Source organism: Semicossyphus pulcher, unplaced genomic scaffold (genome assembly GCF_022749685.1).
Source record: "Semicossyphus pulcher isolate SPU_LCO1_2020_fin unplaced genomic scaffold, fSemPul1.0.p SCAF_8, whole genome shotgun sequence".
Lineage (NCBI taxonomy): Eukaryota > Metazoa > Chordata > Actinopteri > Labriformes > Labridae > Semicossyphus > Semicossyphus pulcher.
In genome coordinates, this window is record NW_027211759.1 from 25675651 (window position 1) to 25697121 (window position 21471).

Below are 21471 nucleotides of genomic sequence, written 5' to 3' on the forward strand. Positions count from 1 at the left end.
ATTATCTGTGGTGGATGCATTCTCCCTACTGGAAATAGTCTAATTGATTTAGATGAGGGATGGCGCCTGGGTTGAGCATGTAGAAGGGGGAGCAGGAGGAAGAGGAGTCTTTAGTAATTGAAACTGTTTCAGCAGACTTGAAACTGAAAAGGGCTTTATCGATCAAATCATTCAAATTTTATTTGTATAGCGCCAAATCATAACCAAAGCTACCACAAGACACTTTACAGAAAGAGCAGGTGTAGACCGACTCTTTGCTATATTATTTAAAGAGAGGCCCAACATGAATCACCATGAGTAGCACTTAGCAACATTCGGCACAGTGGCAGAAAAACTTCCTTTAACAGGCAGAAACCTCGAGCAGAACCAGACTCATGTTGAACAGCCATCTGCCTCGACTGGATGGGCCGAAAATGGGATAGAAGGAGATGCAGGATAGAGACAGGCAAAGAGAGCAACAACAACATATGTTATTGTTACCACAACAACATATGTCCTTGTTACATGAACAACAACAGACACATACTTATGGTCACAATGCCAATAATAGTGGTACACTAGTGTGAAAATTAGCAAAAAATAAATTAGCAAGAGAAGCATAGTAATGATAAAGGCTGTAGTAATCGTAATTGTAACAGTTGAAGTCAACAGGTCTACTATTAGCATTAGCAGCAACAATAATGATACTATGGGGAAGGCTGATGTTAGTAGTTGTTGCAGTCGAGCAGGTCCACAGCAGCAGGTGGTCTGCAGCAACGATCTCCAGGAACCTACAGGACAAGGGAGCACAAGAATTCCCGGGAAGATATATGGTTAGTACTGTTAATGGGACCAGAAGATACAGAGTTAATGAGCTGCTAAGAGAGAGCGAGAGAGAGGAAGAGAGACAGACAGACAGAGAGACAGAAGGAGAAGGAGACACATGCACACAGAGACAGACAGAGAGAGAGAGAGAGGAGCTCGTGTGTCATATCCCCCCTTTAGTAATCACAAAATGACAAAGTGTTGTTACCTGTAAACTCAGCACTTTTAAATATTAATTAAAACAGATTTGTAACTGAAACTTTGTATTTATGCCTTGAAACTCATAAAACAGCTCGCACATATTATTTGATTGGTTTGATCCGTATGTATGGCAAACGTTGCAATTTGTGATAACATGAGCCACTTTTTATATTTGATCATTTCAAAACATTAAAACAAGTGGTGTTAGGCATTTTACTGTTATAATATTTACTTATTGCAATTTACAGTATGTGCCAGTATTTCACTGGTAATTTACAAATGGGGATAAATTCTGATACATTCACGAGAGAATAAATATTTAATCAAACATAGCTGTAGTTTATCACAAGTACACTCATATCTGTTACACTTGTTAAAAAAACTGATAAGGTAGAACTATTGCATAATGATATTGGGAAGAAACAGTCTCTAATAAAATCATTGATGGCAGCTTTTCCTGAAGTGATGAGCATAATCTCAATAGCTGAATTGAAAGAAAGCATCAAGAATAATAAGAATTATATCATGGAGAATAAAATATATAACAGAACTGCATCACAGTTTAACTTCAAGAACTGCACAACTGTAAAAGTGAAAAGGAGAAAGAGTTGAGAGGCAGTCATTAAGAAGTCTCGTAGATTATTTCATTGAATTTGTTCGTATGGTGATGAGTGTTTCTATTTGGCACTTTGAAGTATTGGCCTATATGGAGGGGGAAGTCCTCCTCCAGTCAACTGGCCTCATTACCAACATCACTTACAACAAAACTGAACTTGGTGTATAACATTTCTACACCAGTAATAGCTACTTCATAAATGATTCCAGGCTTTTGGAGTCCTTACCTCTATATCGTACGTTGAAAATGTAGAACACCTCAAACAGTGCAGCAAAATGGCTGGACAGACAAACACCCCTCACTGCTAATCACCCTCTTGCTGTTTGTTGTGGGCTTGTTTCATGAAAATGATAATAGTCCCTTTTTTTTTTACCTAAGTTTCTGTTTCATTACTTAGCCCTTAAAACAAAACATGCCCACGAAGTGCAACCAGACATTCATCCTCAGTCACGTAGGTCATCTCAGGTATATCCTTCTAAATTGATGGTGTGAGTAAGAGCTTAAATGCTGATTGTATGTCCTGGACATGACTGAAAGCATATCTGGTGGGGCCTGGAACCATTTTGATGACATTAGCAGCACTAAATCTGCCCTGTGTACTCCAAAGTGGGCAGTGGGACTATCCAAAAATGACAGAAAAGCTTTTCTTAGAGGTAATTTTCAATTGACACAGCGCATGAAGAGAAAGCAAAGCCTGAAATATAAATGTCCTTGTGGGAAATATCAGAGTTCTTATAAATATTTCCTTGTCCTGGTAGAATCTCACAACATTTTGATTTATTACCGCAATACTTCAAAATCAAAAAACAGAAAAAGGTCATTGCATGCATTTCAGATGGGACTTTGCAAGGGCGGAAAATACTATATAGTTATTATGTAATTAAATAATTCTTATAAAGTGCTTTTTAACTGTAGGCTACACCAAAATATTTACTGAGCAAAGTGAGCCGAGGACTTGCTGGTAGAATTGACCTTTTCAACGTTCCTTCCCTTTTTACAGTCAGCTCTATAATAGCACAGGTAAACACAAACAAGCTAAATCTTCGTGTTGTAATGCCATAAAGTAACCTTACCGGCTTTTTTTTTTGCTGGCTCCAACTGAGTTTAAGGTTACCCTACTAAATTTACAGAAATGTCTAAAGAAATGCTGGAAAACTGCTGTGCTCATCATGAGCTAGCCTATATAGCTTAGTTTAAATATTGTAGAATATTTAAACTAAGCAGAGAAAATAAAGAACTTAAAACAATCTTTAAAGCCCCTGTTTTTTGATAGTTATGAAACAGACTTAAATTTATTCTGATAACTCTATATGAGCCACAAAAGCAAACCAGACCATCAGCGACAAGATTATTTCTATATAGTCATTTTTAAAGCCTGAAACCACTAGATGAGGGTAGGTGTCAGATGAAGTGATTAACTGCATGCTGCCTTTGTTTACATATTCCAGGGCAAAGATTTAAAGCGAGTGATACATATGACTGTTAAAGAAAGCAGGATAAGATTTTTTTTTGTTAAAAAGCACCACTTAAGCGTGTATAGGACAAAATCTGCAAAGAGATAAGAGGTACGGCTTTCTCCACAGGGGGCGCCACAATCAACCTAAACAGAAAGTTCCTCACAGCAGCTTTAACAAGGTAACAAAACTAGCTTTGCTGTTGGCTACATAACTAAAGCTAATTGAGCTGTACCTAGGTTAGCTACACAGCATGCTTTACCAATTTTAGTTACCTGATCTTATGAAACCTGTAATGTAAAAAGTTAAATATATCATGCAAAAAAAGCAGAAAACAAATGATACTGGGCACCTGTAGATTTCAGTAGACAGTGGCAACATCACCTCCACCGTGGAGTGCAGAGGCTTTGCTGTATAAAGTAATGTTCAGGGAAGCCAGTCCGTCTTATATTACTGTGAGCATTTTGATTGATTTAATTTAACATTACAGAAAAATTAACCTCCAATCATCAGTAAGATGTGGACAGCTTTTGACTGAAAAGAATGATAGCGCCAATATTCAACCCTTGACATAAAATACTGTTACACCGGGACCATCACAAAAGGTTAGTCATATGATACAACTTGCCCCAAGGTAGGGGGAAGACTTGCATGTTTCCTTGCTAAATTGTGCCCGTGTTATGGATCATATGTGGAGGAAATTTGAATCTAATATGAAACAAAAAAACGTAGTCAGGTGAATATTTCCACATAAAATTACTGATTCAGACTGGTAATCAGAAATGCACAGTTGTCTTATCTGAATTATGCCGCTCCATCATTGATTTGAGTTGAAGAATTCACCAACCTTCTCTCTTATTAGAGACAGTGGATATTGGCAATGACAAAATGCCGGGTTTGGCATGATAGCTGGTGGAGGGGAATGGGGAAGAGCTCAAATCAGTCCTGGCCTAAGTAAGTAATAGAAGAAGAAGAAGAAGAGATACTTAATTAATCACTGAGGGGAAATTAAATTTGACTCTGTTAGTACAAACGTGCTACCCACACAAACGCCCAAATTACACACATTCACAAACAGGAACCAATAGACATGCATTAATGGAGAGATGTCGGAGTGAGGGGGCTGCATATAGACATGCGCCTCGAGCAGTGGGAGATTCTGTGCCTTGCTCAAGGGCACCTTGATGGAGCCCAGGAAAGGAACTGGCACCTCTCCAGCTACTAGCCCCAATTCTATGCATGGTCCATAGCAGGACTTGAACTGGCCACCCTCTGGTTCCCAAGCCAAGTCCCTACAGACTGAGCTGCCATCTACCCCTGAGCTACCGTCTACCCCAAATATGATATATGATATGGTATATGATTTCCTTTAAGGGCTGCAATGTGGTGCAGTGGTCAGCACTGTCATCTCACAGCTAGGGGGTTTCTAGTTAAAATCCCCATTCGGATGAAGTGGTCATACCTGTGTGGAGTTCGAATGTTCTCCCTGTGCATGCGTGGGTTTCCTCCGGGTACTCCGACTTCCTCCCACAGTCCAAAGGCATGCTCGGTCGCTGTCGAAGGAGGGAAGCCACTGGGCTTTCTTCAGGCACACTTGCAGTCATGCTGACTCTTCCTAGCCACGCCCTGAAGAAGACCCAATGAAGGTTGAAACCGGTCAGCGTTTACTCCTGTAATATTGATGTTTTTTACGAGAGATGCTCTGATTTAATAAAGGCATTTTAAACTAAATCCTTGTCTTGTGCGGGTGTGCCTGAAGGAAGCCCAGTGGCTTCCCTTCTTTTGACAGTTAACTTTTTAGCCTTCAAGAGCGCCAGGCATTCACCTGGGCCCGTATTCACAAACATTCTCAGAATACTCCCAGAAAGATCCTAACTTTGCTTAAAAACTTCTAGCAAGGAGTCCTAGCCTAGGAGTGATTTAGGAACACTCTCAGAGCAACTCTGAGCAAGGAAGGGACAGAAACCTTTATCTTAGTGAGGAGGCGTGGTTGACCCCGTTGCTAGGTATGACACATTCTTTCAGAAGCTGTGTTGGCTGATCCAAAAAAAAGCTCTTTCAGTGATGATGGGCAGAGAAGGACAGTGAAATCTATCGGCCTAATCATAGAATTTACTCAGACATTGTGTAATTATGAACACCTTTTTATGTACTGAACATCTCTGTTGAATACATTTTAGGCCACACTTTAAAGTATAAAGCCTACAGAATGTTTGAAACACATGCTCATCTTCACATGCAGTTATATTTACCTGATCACTTTTATATACACTGCTGCTAATTTTAGTACTTGATCTAACTGATATTAACGAGGGAAAATGGCTCATCTTCGCAAGTTGTGGGAATGCTGGCCAGCCTTTATAAAGCTTATAAGAATCTGCGTTTGCTGCATTTAACAAGAAGAACCAGAAAACCCAACTGGATGGAGGGACAGTGTTTACTTTTATCTCAAGTAGTTGATGAATAAAAAAACATTGTAGAACATAAATTCAGCCCCGGTTTTACAGCTCAAACCAAGAGGCAGGCATGGGAAGATGTAGCGCAGCAGATAAATGCATCTTTCCCTCTGGTTGTGTGCACTAGTGAAGAGTGCGAAAAGTAGTGGTACGCTCTGTGTTAAAGTCTAACGTGAGAGGGGAGAATGTAGCACCCAAACAGTCTGCAAGCACAGGTGAGATAGTTTACCTCTTACTTGTAACTGCTGTCAGAGTTTACTTAGATGCAGAATTAAAATATGCCCGTGCAATAATACGGATGTGCGTCCCATAAGCCCGCTATACCCATGCCTATTCCCTTTAATTGTAATCACTCTGCTGATTGAAGGTTGCGACAGCCCCAAGTCATCACTGCTGCACTTTGCATTTTTCCAGTTGCCAAATATTTTAATGCTGTGATCACTTTCATTTCTGGCAATATTGCTTTGTTGCGTCGCATCTCTAATGAGATCTACCACAAACATGATCCCTGCACGATCCACTCTGTAGGCTATTGTCTAATGAGCTCACTGTTATTCAGTGTTTTGAGAACTTTTCTCCTATCTCTCCGTCTTTCCTCCATTTTCTTCTTTGCTTAAGAAACTCTGAAGCCTCTTAAAAGTCCTCCTCACTACTCCTAACAGTTTCTCACCTTCGGAGCTCTCTTCAGGGCTGAGATGCTTTCTGAATAACTTTTATCTTTACCAGGATCTAGTATTAACTTTAAGGGGAAATTAAACGTCACGATTCTAAGAATTATCTTAGAATTTCTTCACTAGGAGCAACTCTTTGTACTAGGAAGCTTTATGAATACGGGCCGTGGAGTTTAACAACCTGCTACCGTGAGCGCCTAGTATCCCTCTTTTTCTAGTTTGGCATGCTGGTTAGGTTCATTGGTGACTCTAAATTGCCCACAGGTGTGAGCGTGAAAGGTTGTCCGTCTCTGTGTGTCAGCCTTGTGATTGACTGCCGATCAGCCCAGGGTGTTCCCCATCCCTCACCCAATGACAGCTGTGATTGGCTCGACTGTGACTTTAGCATTCATTGTTAACATGCAAATTGAGATCAATCTGGCACATAGGATTTAAGCCAGTTTATTGTGGTTCCATTCAATGCCAATTAAGTGTTTAGTCTCTGTGACAGGATGTGATGGTCATTTTGTCAAATGCCACCATAAGATCTAAAAGTACATAGAGAAGTCCTCTGTCCTAAGCAATTAGAAAGTTTTTTTTCCCCCTAATGCTGTCTCTGAGCTATGGTGGAATGAAGAAAATGCCTTTTAGGAAAAAGTTAAATTATAGCTACTTTAAATGACTGTGATACACAGCCTGTTTATAAAGACGGATTAATCATACAAAGAAGTGGTAACTAAGGTTGAGACTTCCTTTAGCTAGTTGTGACAGGATGGGGTCTAAGAGAAAGGTTGGTGGTTAAGATTAACAGATTAACACCGATCAGCCATAACATTATGACCACCTGCCTAATATTTTTTAGTTCCCACTTTTGCTGCCAAAATAGCCCTGACCCATTGAGGCATGGACTCCTCTAGACCTCTGAACGTGTGCTGAGGTATCTGGCTCCAAGACGTGAGCAACAGATCCTTTAAGTCCTGTAAATTGCGAAGTGGGGCCTCCATGGATCGGACTTGTCTATTCAGCACATCCCTCAAATGCTACATTGGATTAAGATCTGGGGACTGTGGAGGCCAAGTCAACACCTTGAACTTGTTGTGTTCCTCAAACCATTCCTGAACCATTTTTACAGTGTGGCAGGGCGCATTATCCAGCTGAAAGAGGCCACTGCCATCAGGGAATACCTTTTGCATAAAGGGGTGTACTCAGACTGCAACAATGTTTAGGTAGGTGGTACGCGTCAAAGTAACATCAACATGAACGGCAGGACCCAAGGTTTCCCAGCAGAACATTGCCAAAGCATCACACTGCCTCCGCCAGCTTGCCTTCTTCCCATACTGCATCCTGGTGCCATGCCTTCCCCAGGTAAGTGACACACAGGCACCCAGCCATTCACATGATGTTAAAGAAAACGTCGTGACCAGGCCACATTCTTCCATCGCTCTGTGATCCAGTTCTGATGCTCACGTGCCCATTGTAGGCGCTTTTGGCGGTGGACAGGGGTCAGCATGGGCACCCTGAGCGGTCTGCAGCTAGGCAGCCTCATAAACAACAAACTGCGATGCACTGTGTATTGTAACACCTTTCTATCAGAACCAGCAATTTGAGCTACAGTAGCGCTTCTGTTGGGTCGCACCATACAGGCCAGCCTTCGTTCCCTACGTGCATCAATGAGCCTTGGACGTGTCGCCCATTCACCTGTTTTCCCTCCTTTGACCACCTTTGGTAGGTCCTGACCACTGTAGACCGGGAATACCCCCACAAGAGCTGCAGTTTTAGAGATGCTCTGACCATGCTGGCCATGACACCCTTACACTTGCCAATTTTTCCTGCTTCCAACACATCAACTTTGAGGACAAAATGTTCACTTGCTGCCTAACATATCCGACCCACTAGTGGTCATGATGTTATGGCTGATGTAATTAAATCATTGAGTAAGTTCACAAAGGTCAATTGGAGATAAACAGTCTAGGTGCATATTGGGTTTTGCAGCTGTGTCTAAGGTCCCTGTGTTGAGGGAAAATCTGTACCAGGTAAGGGTAGGATGTGACAAACTTTGTCACTAATGTTAATGAGGATTATATCATGAAAGAATCTAAAAAAGGCTTTACTACTAATGGCTAAAGGGATACATGGCTCATTGTAATCCTGTCTAATTGTGTGGAGGAGCAGGAGTTTTTTAACAAGATGTGTCCTTTAAGAAGCTGCGTATAAACTAGCTACCTAATATAGATCTAGCCTAATCCTATCCTATGTATATAAAGACAGTTAATTAAGTTCAAGGACAGGTGACTTAAATCATTATTAAATTCATTTTTAATTAGTCTCAATAATAAGAATAATTTCCTCCCCTTTTTAACAGACCACAGACTGAGGTGGGCAGGCAGGATGGGACCTAAAGGGCTTGACATTAACTTTAACTAACTTTTGCTCACCAGCCACTGTGGCTAGTGGTTTCCAAAGTTACTAGCCACTCAACATTTTCACTAGCCACAATTTTTTCACAGCCATACGTCCTACAGTCAGCACAGCTACATTATTTTCTTTGTTGGATCATCATCAGCCAATTTGACCTGACCTTTTGGTCTTTTCTCTTCTTTGTCTCTTTTTCATTTTCTGTTTCATCAAGTTTTCTCTTCTGAGTTGTCTCCTCCCCAGGCTTTGTTACACTTATGTGCAGCCACATTATGATTCTTCACAGGGGCTTCATGTGTGATCACTGGCAAGCAACCACAAGGCAATACTGTGTGCAGGTAGTGCTCATGTCCCGATCTGTATGCAAATGAACACGGAGCCTCATTCACCTTAATAAGACTTAAAAAAAACTTCATATAATACAAAAAACTGTGATGCAGACTCAAAGCACAGAGAGGGGGAGAGCTGCTGCGCAGGCGCGCAGAGGGACGGAGCGGGTGAGTCAATCAATCAAATTTATTTGTATAGCGCCAAATCATAACCAAAGTTATCTCAAGACACAAAAAGAGCAGGGGTCCGTTTCACACGGCAGGTTCAACAAACTCTGAGTCTAACCCTGAACTCTGAGTCGATCTACTCTGAGATAGGAAACTCTGAGTTTTCGGTTCCAGAACAGCTGATCTGAGTTAGTTCAATCAACTCTGAGTAGGTTCAGCCGGAGTTAAGTGCGTGCACGCTGACTATAAAAAGCCAGCATTAATGGAGCCCCGACACCACGATTCACCATGGCAACGGTACACAAAAAGAGGTCCTCCTACGTCACACCAGCGGAGCTCGAAAGCCTCATGCAGACGTTCAGCGAATACGAGCATGTTTTTAGAAAAATAAAGTAACACGACTACAGCTGCATGAGAGAGAGAAGCGGCGTGGGAAGAAATCGCTGCTCGAGTGAACGCATAAGTTTGACTTGGTGTATTAATTAAATATTTAATCACAGAATAGACGCTAAAATTTATATTAATTTAGGTGCAATCCAGTGGGATCAAAACGCACATGGAAGCAGCTAAAAATGAAGTATAAGAACATCATTCAAACAGGTAAGCCTTAGGAAAAATGGGCTCATGTCTGAACCTCACTTCAATCATATTTAAAATATTAAAGTAAACATCATTCAGTGGCTGTTTATGTGCTGCTTTATCCCTAACATGATGCTGACTTCACATGCATTTCATTAATTAGGCCTCAATACATTTAAATTCTGCTCAGCCAACAGAAAGAAGGCAGAGGCCCGCAAAACAGGTGGAGGACCAGCACCACCACCTCTGACTGCGGCAGAGGAGCTGGCCCTGAGCCAGAACACGGGGAGGCCAGTGGCAGAGGGAATCCCTGGGGGGAGCTCATCTGAGCCTGTCACCCCCCAGGACACAAGTGCCTTCATAAGATGTAAGAAATAAAGAGTACGGTCTAAACCTGCAGTGTATGTAAAGTGTTATGACATTATTTTCGTTGTGATTTGTCACTATACAAATAAAAATTAATTGATTGATGTAATAGCCATGGCCATTTGTCCTAACAGATTGTGATGGGGTTCTCTGCCTTGTCGTGCCCCATCCAACGACAGAACACCTTGCAGCTGTAAGTAGGCTACTCAATACTCCAGAGATGACCAAATAGTGTAAAGTGTTCCTAATGCTCATCTAAACAGGAAGAACCTCAGGAAGAAGATGAAGGGACCCTCTCTGCTGCCACAGAGAGGCCTACAGAGGTAACATGTTAAAATGATATGTTACTGATATCTGGCATTATCTTCCCATTCACTGCTCTTTAAGTTCTTATGTGGAATATTGTGGCGCGTAGCCTACATTAAAGTATGAACATACATTCTTATCCTTTTTAACAGAGCATGGCTGGGCAGCAGGAGGAGGGTCCATCAGAGTCCACAGCACAGGTGTACACAGTGAGTCACTAAATGCCAGAGGTTAATTCTGCATGAACTGCAGGATTTAATGTCATCCTTATGTATTCCCAGTTACCTGTAAAGGAACTGTACAGGAGACATCTTTGGTGTTCCTGGACCTCCAGAATAAAAAGACAGCGCTGGAGATCGAATTATTGCAACACAAGTGAGAGGTGGGTGCATATTCACAGGTGAATTTTGTTGTTTTATTTTTTAAATATTGTTCCAGTAATTAACGTCTGCTTTTGTATTTGTAGGAAATAAAGAGGATCAAATAAAATGTGTCTCATTTGTCTTTTTTGACTGCTCTCGGCAGTGGTGGTGGAAAATCTACAAAACATGACTTTGACACAGATTTATCTTTTGATTATTTTATTATAACTATAAAAGACTTTTGCAAAGGGTCAGAGCATAACAGAGAGGCAACCAAAGAGAGCCTAATGAGAATGATAAAGAAATGAGTGAATACACAGGCATTTTATAGAGATAGGAGTACTCAGTGTCCTTGGGCTTCAGAAAGTAGAAAACTATCCAGGCCTCATCTGAGAAGCACTGTGTAAATGGGTCAAAGGTCAAACATATGAACAATGGCTAATCGGTTGGAATTAAGAAGTATAACTAAGACTTTAAAGTATGTATGATCTAAATAAGGTAAGACATGTTAAAGAACTATAAGAATTTTCAAAAAGTGTCTTAGACAGCTAAATGATTGTGGCAGATGACATCTCTGACTGCCCTTCCATCCTGCATGTCAGCTGCAGGGATGGGGTCTTCATCAGCCTCTATTTGTAGGGCAGGGTGTTGCTCTCCTCTAATTGTGGCAATATTATGGAGAACAACACATGCCACAATGATGTCACAGGCCCTCTCAGGGGTTACCCTGAGGTGACGTAGGCACTGGAAACGGGCTTTCAACAGGCCTATGGTCATCTCCACCCGAGCTCTCTTCCTGCAGTGGGCCACATTGAAGCGCTGCTGGGGGCCTGGCTCAGGGTCAGGGTAAGGGGTCAACAATGTTGGCCAGCATGGGTACCCCCTGTCACCCAGCAGATAGCCGTCAAAGTGTCCTGTAGTGGATATTTTGAGTGTGTCAAAGGAGAGAGACAAGTGAATTATATTGAACAAAGGTCGAGGCTACTTACCACGTTCCATTCTGTGGCTTACAGTAGACTCAAGTCATGCACAGACCCGGGCCACTTGGCCTCCACATTGGTGATTAGATGTGCAGCATCACATATGATCTTGACAGTGCAGAGAATGACAGATGTTAGTTGCAGGATTGTGATGCCGTCTTTCACATTTTGACACTGTGGTCATATCTACCTGCACATTAATGCTGTGGATGGACTTTCTATTTACATAGTCTCCCTCATTTTCAGAGGGAGCCCTGATGGGAATATGGGTTCCATCGACACACCCAATCACATTGGGAAATCCTAGAATAAACTGACATTAGTAATCCTAGTCTGAGGTCACAGCAACATGTCATTAACAGTACACAATACATTATCATTCTTTAAAACAGATTTCTACATCGTTTACCTGCAATCCTGTGGAATTCCTCCTTCATGGCTCTCAGTGGTTTGTGGCCAGGGGATTAGACAAAAATGTGCAAAAAACGTTTGAGAGCCAGACACACTTTCCTCACTGCCCTGCAGACAGTGGCTTTGCTGAGGTGCTCTGCATCCCCAATATTATAAAGAAAACTTCCATTCACAAAAAAACGTAAGGCAACACAAAGAATTTGCTCAGATGTGAGTGCTTGTCGACGGTGGGTGATATTTGTGATGTGCGGCTGCAGAAGAGTGTGCATATGACGCAGTGACTGTAAAGAAAAATGGAAACGCTCAAATAAAAAGTGGTTCGGAAATGAAAAGACATCTAATCAGGGTCTTATCATCCTGTCCCGATGAGGGTTGAACTCCCTGCGGAGAAGTGCAGCCCCCTCTTCAACTATGTCGTCGATAAATGGACATGCCATGGTCGCAAATTATCTTCTTTGTCACACAGACAAACGCTTATTTTAATTTTTCGGTAACAGCTCAAACACGCGCGTGAGATGGGCTGAATGAATGAGGAAGTCGAATGAGGGTTTTACAGCCTAGAGGTTTTCTGAAGAAAACCTGCTCGCGACCAGGTTAGGTTCACAGACTCAGTTACCATAGTAACCAACTCAGAGTTTACTCTTTCTGAAACGGCAAACCCGAGGTTTCCCTCATTTCAGGGTTAACAAACTCTGAGTTGTTAACTCAAACCAGAGAAAGAGGGGTAACTCTAGCCTGTTTCACAGAGAGAGGTAACTTAAGCTCTCGGTCAGTTACTGTAGTAACAGACTCTATGAACCTAACCTGGTCGGGAGCAGGTTTTCTTCAGGAAACTCAGAGTTTCGCTCTGTCTCCTCACTCTAGAATACAAAAAACCCTCATTCGACTTCCTCATTCATTCAGCCCGTCTCACGCGTGTTTGAGCAGTTACAAATTTAAAAAAAAGAAATGTTGCGTCTCTGTGCTGCTCTGACCGCTTTGCAAAAGTCTTTTATAATTATGATTAAAAAAATCAAAAGACAAATCTGTGTCAAAGTCATAACTTTTAGATTTTTCCACCACTACTGCCGAGAGCGCTCAAATGAGACGTTTAAGAAGTTATTGGATTTTTTTTGAACTAACACAATTCAGTTTAATCAACATAAATTATAATGTATGTGAAGTCAGCATCATGTTAGGGATAAGGCTAATGCACATTAAAACAGCCACTGAATGATGTTTCATTAGTTTAATATTGAAAATATGATTGAAGTGAGGTTCAGCAATGAGCCTGCTCTGCCTGAGCCTTACCTTTGAATGATGTTCAGGTGTTTTATTTTTAACTGCTTCCATGTATGTTTTTTTCTCCCGCTGGTTTGCTCCTAAATTACTATAAATTTTAGCTTCCGGTCGTGATTAAGTATTAAATAAATAGACCAGTTTAAACTAGCGCATTAACTCGAGCAGCAGTTTCTTCCCACGCCGCTTCTCTCTCTTTTGCAGCTGCAGCCGTGTTACTTTATTTTTCTAAAAACATGCTCGTATTCGCTGAACGTCCGCATTTCGAGCTCCACTGGTGTGACGTAGGAGGACCTCTTATTGTGTACCGTTGCCATGGTGAATCGTGGTATCGAGGCTCCATTAATGCTGGCTTTTTATAGTCAGCGTGCACGCACTTAACTCTGGCTGAACCTACTCAGAGTTGATTGAACTAACTCTGATCAGCTGTTCTGAAACCGAAAACTCAGAGTTTCCTATCTCAGAGTAGATCAACTCAGAGTCCAGGGTTAGACTCAGAGTTTGTTGAACCTTCTTTGTGAAACGGACCCCAGGTCTAGACCGACTCCTTGTTATGTTATTTAAAGAGAGGCCCAAAATGAATCACCATGAGTAGCACTTAGCAATATTCGGCACACTGGCAGAAAAACTTCCTTTTAACAGGCAGAAACCTCGAGCAGAACCAGACTCATGTTGAACAGCCATCTGCCTCGACTGGATGGGCCGAAAATGGGATAGAAGGAGATGCAGGACAGAGACAGGCAAAGAGAGCAACAACAACATATGTTCTTGTTACAACAACAACAACAACAGGTAATACATACTTAAGGTTACAATGCCAATAATAGTGGTAGACTAGTCTGAAGATTAGCAAAAAATAAATTAGCGAGAGAAGCAGAGTAATGATAACAGGTTTATAATAATGAGTTAGCAAGAACAGCATAGTAATGATAAAGGCTGCAGTAATCGAAGTGAGTATGGTCTGAAGTGATGACGTGAAACTTTGTTTGATGATGAAGCCTGACGCCTGTGTTCATCAGTGAAATATATGAAGTACACAGCATATGGCAGCATGTGGAGAGTTCATACTTTATAGTAGCCTACCTGTGCGCGGAAATACGGACAGATTGCGATGATATTGAACCGGGTAGAAAGACAGATCTGTGTCATATCTCCTCCTCCCTGCGCCGCATGATAAACTACGCGTGGATCACCTCCGGTTCATTTCATTCACAACCTGTGGATGTAGTTACTTTATAAAGATGATTGTTCACAGACATACGGGGACAGATCGCGACCCTGTTTAGTCAGGGGCAGAGTATGAGAACCACATACAGATCGGTGTCATCACTGCGCTGCATGATTATAAACTGCTCACTGCTGGATCACATGATTATAAACTCTGACAAACTGATAATAGATCATACTCTGGATCATCTCTCTCTCTCCGCGCTGTCTCTCCCTCTCGTCGTTTCCGGATCGTCCCGTATTAAAAACTTTAAAGCAGTCTCCTTACTGAAGAAAAATAGAATGCAACAGGCCAGAGTGGCTAGTGAGAGTGAGTGAGTCACCCGCCACTGCTCAATTCTACCTGCATTTGGTGGGTTGGTGGGTGTTAATGTCAAGCCCTGAACCTAGTCCAAAAACCTGGGAGGGCATTATCCCAAAAAAAAGAGGTGAATGATGGAGCCAGAGCCATATGAAAAAAGTTAAATTATTATTATGATAATACAATAAAATATTTTTTCAGCGTTATGTGGGTCTACTTGTTTGCACTTATGCTCTAGCGAGAGAGATGTTCCCTAGCAATGACCACACTGCATGCATGGAAGTGGTACATGTAACTATTAGCTAGGAGAATTCAAAACAACATTAAATGCATTTACCAGATCGAGGCACAGCTTTAGACTGAGTGTAGAGCCAGAGCCGCATCTTGTGCAGCAGTTAAGGGCTATTCAGTTTCTCTAGGTCGATGTACCCAGCTGGTTGTGAGTTTATTTAACTCTGTAGTATAGCAATTATTCCTCAAATAAAAGAGTGGAACTCCTGTTTTAACATAAAACAAGTATTTTAATGAACAGTACACGTTTCAAATTAATTAAGTAATTATGTAATCTGACATGCAACACCTCAACAAAAGTGCTTCTGTAATTGTTACAATTACAGAAAACCAGAAAAAAAGAACAAAGATTGTCATCATTTTAACCTCTCATTTAACACCAAGCGGCAACCTCTGGTGTTGAAAAATAAAGCCAATGCACACACCCGTGCATATATTATATTAAGCCTTAAATAATAGGGGCCCGCTCACTTGATTGACAGGTGGATCCTGCTGGCTGTCTGCTAGACATCAACACGACACAGTCACTGAACTGTTTATGTTGTTGGTGCCTTTGGGGGATTTTTTTCATTCAAAGTTTGGACAAATAATTTGTCTCTCTGTGGGATTATGGAAATTTAAGGCCATGCAAGAAGTCTGAGCTCCTGCTTTTCGGTGACTTAAATGCAAGTATAATTGTATTGATATATTTATAGTGCTAAGTAGCAGGTATGCTGTGCTCACTTTAGCTGCTTGTTAGCCCGTTTAGTGTTTATCAAACATTTATTTAATCGTCGGCCAGTAGGAGTCAGGACTTGATGGCTTTTCCCCGGAAAGATTACCGTGGACCGTAGTGATGAGAAGCCGGTTATTTTACGTTTCCTGATACGTGTTGGCTCGCCACTATCTTACCGGGCGAGCGAGCAACAAGTCCGCTACTTCTTTACTCTGATAACTAAACACCTGCCATCAGTCACCATCACAAACAGAATCAAAGTAAAACTAGCTCATTCATTAATATTTATACAGTTTATGGCTTCATAGCCGTAACTGGCTGATTAATGCGGACCGCCCATTGTTCTCAGTCATAGGCTTCAGCTCGTTCACGCTCCGCCTCTTTGTCTGCCTCTGGATTAGCCGGCTCTGGCATTTCCAATATGGCGACCACCAGCGGCGGCGCAATTTGGGCTTCAAAACGCTTCTTCAGAAACCAATGGGTGACGTCACTGAGACTACGTCCACACTTATGTACAAGCAAAGAAAATCTTATTTTGGTAGACACATGAAACAGGCGCTAATGACTAACTTTGTACAGGTATGATTTATTTATGTAACAATATAACTGTTAACATTATCGATTTTATACTAAACCAATTTGACACAGTTTTGCTTAAGATTTTTTTTCATGATAAAAAGAAAGTTTTTACTTTATATAAAGTGTCATGGGATGTAGAAGGCATGATGATAACAGAGAGGAAACTAAAAACATTTCATCTGTGGGCCTTCACATCAATAAAGTAAAAAGGCCCTGACTCAGGATGCAAAGAGCTGATACAATTGGTGAGTCAGGTGAATGTTCTCTGTGGGTTCATGACCACAAGCAACACCTGTCACATTACAGTTGCCATTCCATCAGTTGATAATGTAGCTGAGCCTACGTTTAACCAGGGAGAATGTTCATACTCATTCATTCATTACCATCATTCATTCACATCACGTTCTCTCTCTCCCGCTCTGTCCTTCTTGTCTGGTGATCAGCTGATTATGGGCGTATACTATTTAAGTACTAAATCAACCAGATTCAGCTTCGACGTCTGTCGACCAATCATCCTGCTGCTGTCAAATTTTAAATCTGTTCTCCTCTCTTACGCAGACAGTTTGTCGTTTCAGCTCGATCATTGCGACCCTCCTCCACTCCAGTGTCTAGACTGCATCGGAGGGTATCCAATCCTGCTCTCGGCCTCTCGACATCTTCAAGTACATGAAGATATCATGATGGAGTCTAATCGCCAAAGACTTTACACATTTCATTCTTTCCAAACTTGTAAATAAATAATTGTTCAATCTTAATGAAGTCTCTCCTGATTGAAATGTAAAAGTACCTAATATTTTGCTATATTTGTAAATACAGTATTTTTTTTAAATGGTTCGTAGTCAAAGAATTTTGAATAAAGATTTTGACTTGATGATGTATTTTTTATTTGTCACTTTCAGTGACACATCAGTGGTTTCTATTTGACTTGGTTTAACTATGTGTGTGAACTGTGGCCTATATGCCATCTAAAAATCCAGCTAAAAACACTTCAAAGTTCAAATGTGCTGACGAGTGCCTCCGTGTTGTATCAGACAATGACAGTAAATTAAAAAAAACAAAAAAAAACAGCCACTCCTGCTTTGTATGAGTTCAAATGATATTTTTCTCTTCTATAGGGCAACAGCTTATTGTTTAGTTCACCATCTGGTCTGTCTGTACAGTGTGTGCCATCTCCAAGCAATCAACAAGCTCACAAAGTCGGTCAGTAGCTACATAAGTGTGTGTTGGTATGTAGCTTAGAATCATAAAGACACCAAGCAGACTGTTAAGTTAACGAAATAGCATACATAATACACATACATAAAAAGATACTATGGCTTCCATCCAATTGGAAAAAACAAATGGGGTTGAGTCACCTCTTTAAGTCACTTTGATATCCTTATCCATAAGGTCCTGGCAGCCAAGCATGAATCAGTTCTTCTGCTAATACTTTATAAATACCAAGGCTAACTATTTATTCATACCCGAACTTTCCCCCCTGGGGATCAATAAAGGATTATCTTATCTTATCTTATCTTCATGCAATATAATGAACACCAAGCTGACAAAAACGTAGAAACATCCCTGTCTCAAACTAATGTACCTGTACATTTCTCTCTGTCTCGCACACACACATGTGTAATCTCTGACGATTACACTGTATGTGCCTCCACGTCAGCATTGCACCCCAAAAAATATCTGTATTATTTATAAATTCATTTTTTGTACCGGAGTAAAAATAAAAAAGGGGATTGCAGGGAAAAAAGGAGAAGAGGGGCTGAAGTGAATGAGAGGAAGGCAGCCTCATTGTCATTTATCTCTTCTTCTCCTCTATTATTCATCAGCCTCGTCTCTTCCCTCGTTCAGCATGCTGATAGAGGATAAAATAGGTCACTGAGGGATAGGCTTGTGCTCGCAAAGTGACTGATGTCTTCCCTCACACATCATGCACATGTACCCTCCCCATCTCCCCTTCTTTACCTTCTGCCCCTGTCTTGTCTTCCCCTTTTCTCACCGGCTTTCTCACTCTCTTTACCCTCTCCTTTCCCTGGCACTGCTTCCCCTGCCCTCTATCCCCTCACATCTTTCATAATTCTCATCTTTGAATTCTAGAATTGTGTTCTTCCTCTGCTTGGCTAAACTTTTTCTCTCTTTCTGTCTTCCTATTCTCCCTCTTTCTTGTTTTACAGGAGAAAAGCTCAGACAAAGGAGATGTGTTGCTGCTAGCTCTCAGTAACGGCCACACAAAACCATCATATCTCTGAAGAAAGGACAGACGGACTTAGCTTGAATGATGAAAAGGATGACCTTTTGCTCTACTTTCTGCTCAAATCATCAATGAAACCAGCGGTGGTTTTAAACAGCACAGTCCGCAATTTTAGGGTGAGGCTTTATTCACAGAAGATTTCCAGTGGAAAGGTGAACTGATCCCCGGCTTTATTGTATATCAACTTGTTGAAACACTCTATTACCACTGTTCTCCACCTGTGTGGTTGACTACAGTGACTAAAATGTCCACCAGATGAAAGCAAATCCTATGTGGAAAAACACAATTTAATGGTTCAGTTTGGATGTTGGGGGTTCTTCATTGAAACTCTGTGAAGAGATAAAATTTAAACCGCAAAAAAATTGTGATTTCATCATTTATCTTTTTAATTTTTATTTACCTCCATTATCTATACCGCTTATCCTGTTAAGGGTCACAGCGACTGGAGCCTATCCCAGCTGGCAATGGGTGAAAGACGGGGTACACCCTGGACTGGTCGCCAGTCAATCACAGGGCTGACACAGAGACAGACAAACTTTCATGCTCACACGGGCAATTTAGAGTCTGCAATGAACTTAATGAGCATGTCTTTGGACTGTGGGAGGACGTCCTCCCATGCACAGGGAGAACATGCAAGCTCCACACAGAAAGGCCCACTTTGTCAGAACCTGGATTGGAACTTGGAACCTTCTAGCTGTGAGACAGCAGCGCTAAACACTCACCATAGTGCAGCCCTATCTCCATTATATTGTTACAACACGTAGTTTAAAAGGCCATATTTTCATGAAACATGTCCCCTGTATCTCTTCGTGGAGGTAATCTTTCAAATGCTGGTTGAAACAAAAAAAGCCGTGGGCAAAGGCTAGAGCTATCTTTTGCTCTTCATGTACCGCAATTAGAGAAGCACAGCTACACTGCTAACCTCTAACTGTCAGGCCAGTGTTTTTGCTGGTACTCTCAGGTGTCTTTATCAGCTTAAAATCTAGGCCAGCAAGGTAAGTATTCACCCTTTGTTGGCTTAAAATAGCATTATAGCATAACAGGAGTGGGGTTTTTAGTCTGCTTTATTGTTGCAAGGCTAAATCTTTGTACTTTCAGGGATCAGGAAGCTTGCATTAGAATGGTGGTGTTGGGTGTTTATTTCCTGACAAGTTTTTAAAGGGTGTAACTATCTATGTTTTTGTATTGGAGAGCAACTGCTCCTTGGTAAGTTGTTTTGCTTGTGGGTTTGTTTTATTATTTCTGAAACACGCATACTCCCTCTATATGTTGATTCCTGTTGTCACTTGTTGAAATTGTTTGGCGTTTTAGAAAAATTTGCCTCATTAGCAGCTCACCTTCCCTTTAAAGGTAAAGGGTAAATTAACTTATAAGCACCTGTCTGGTATTCTAACCACTCAAGGAACGTATACTTATACAGTATACAGTATATGTGTGTATGAATGGGTGAATGCTGATATGTGTATATTTCAGGGCTTAGATATTACTTCTTGTTTTACCATGTCACTTTGTCTCCCTGTCATGAGTTCTCATTGTTTAGTTTTGTGTTTAGTGTATTCCATGTTCGGGTCACAATTTAGTCTTAAGTATTTCACTTGTGTCTTTTTGATTAGATCATTTCCTGTTTTACTTTGTCACCTTGTCTCTCGTGTTGGTCCACTTCCTGCCTTTGTGTTTCCCGCTTGTTTGATTCTGTGCCCTGCCCTGATTGTTTTCACCTGCCCCTTGATTGTCCCACCTGTGTCTGATTAGCCTCACCTCATAAGTTTATTTAGTCTTTGTGCTCCCCTGTCTCGTTGCCAGTTCATTGTCGTCCATCGTGTGTGAGTCTATGTCCCTTACTCTGGATTATCTTCATGCCTCCCCTGATTTCCTCGTGTCCCTTGGATTACCCTGTTCCTGGTTTTGTTTGTAAGTTTTTTTGCTGTGTCTTCTGATTTTCCTTTTTGTCTTTTGTTTATTAAACCTTAGCATCTAAGTCTGCATCTGGGTCCTCACCTTTTTGTTTAACTCGAAACTGTGACAGTATACTATTGAAGTGAATTGCAAACTCTATGGGTGTAGAAATAGAATAATAGAAAATTGAAAAAGCGTTAAAGAATTGTTGAACACAATGCCATAGGTTTTATTAATATCTATCTACGTGTGCACATATCCAGGTTGATTGTGATTTATCAAGGGAACACTGCATGCAGGTGAATCAGTTGTATAAATCAGAATTTTATTTTAGCACCCCATTTTCTGGTTTTCTGGGTATGTACGCTTTTAGTATGGATTCTAAATGGAATGGACTGCACTTATATAGCACTTTTCTAGTCTTTGGTCCACCACTCAAAGCTGCTTTTACACTACATGACGCATTCACACACACATTCATACACTGTGCCCAACTGTAAATCAGTGACTAAAATTTCCACCAGATGAAAGCAAATCCTATGTGGAAAAACACAATTTCATGGTTCAGTTTGGATATTGGGGGTTCACATTTCACCGGGAGCAATTTGGGGTTTAGTGTCTTGCCCTTTCGCCCCAAGGACACTTCGACATGTAGACTGAGGGAGCTGGGGATCGACCTTCCGATTGAAAGACAACCGACTGTACCATTGGGCCACAGCCACCCCTTGATTCTATGCACTGTTTTATAAATGAGACCCCAGGTGATTGATAGCCAAAGTTCACATTATATGACAACGATCGACGTCTCGCTCCCCCCGCTCTCAGCTCATCTTCTATACGTA

General features: G+C 41.3%; 1 pseudogene; it reads right to left on the reverse strand.

Annotated features, from left to right (window-relative positions):
- Window positions 1-11246: 11246 nt before the first annotated feature.
- Window positions 11247-15286, reverse strand: LOC138612738 (putative nuclease HARBI1; annotated as a pseudogene).
- Between the last annotated feature and the right edge of the window lie 6185 nt (window positions 15287-21471).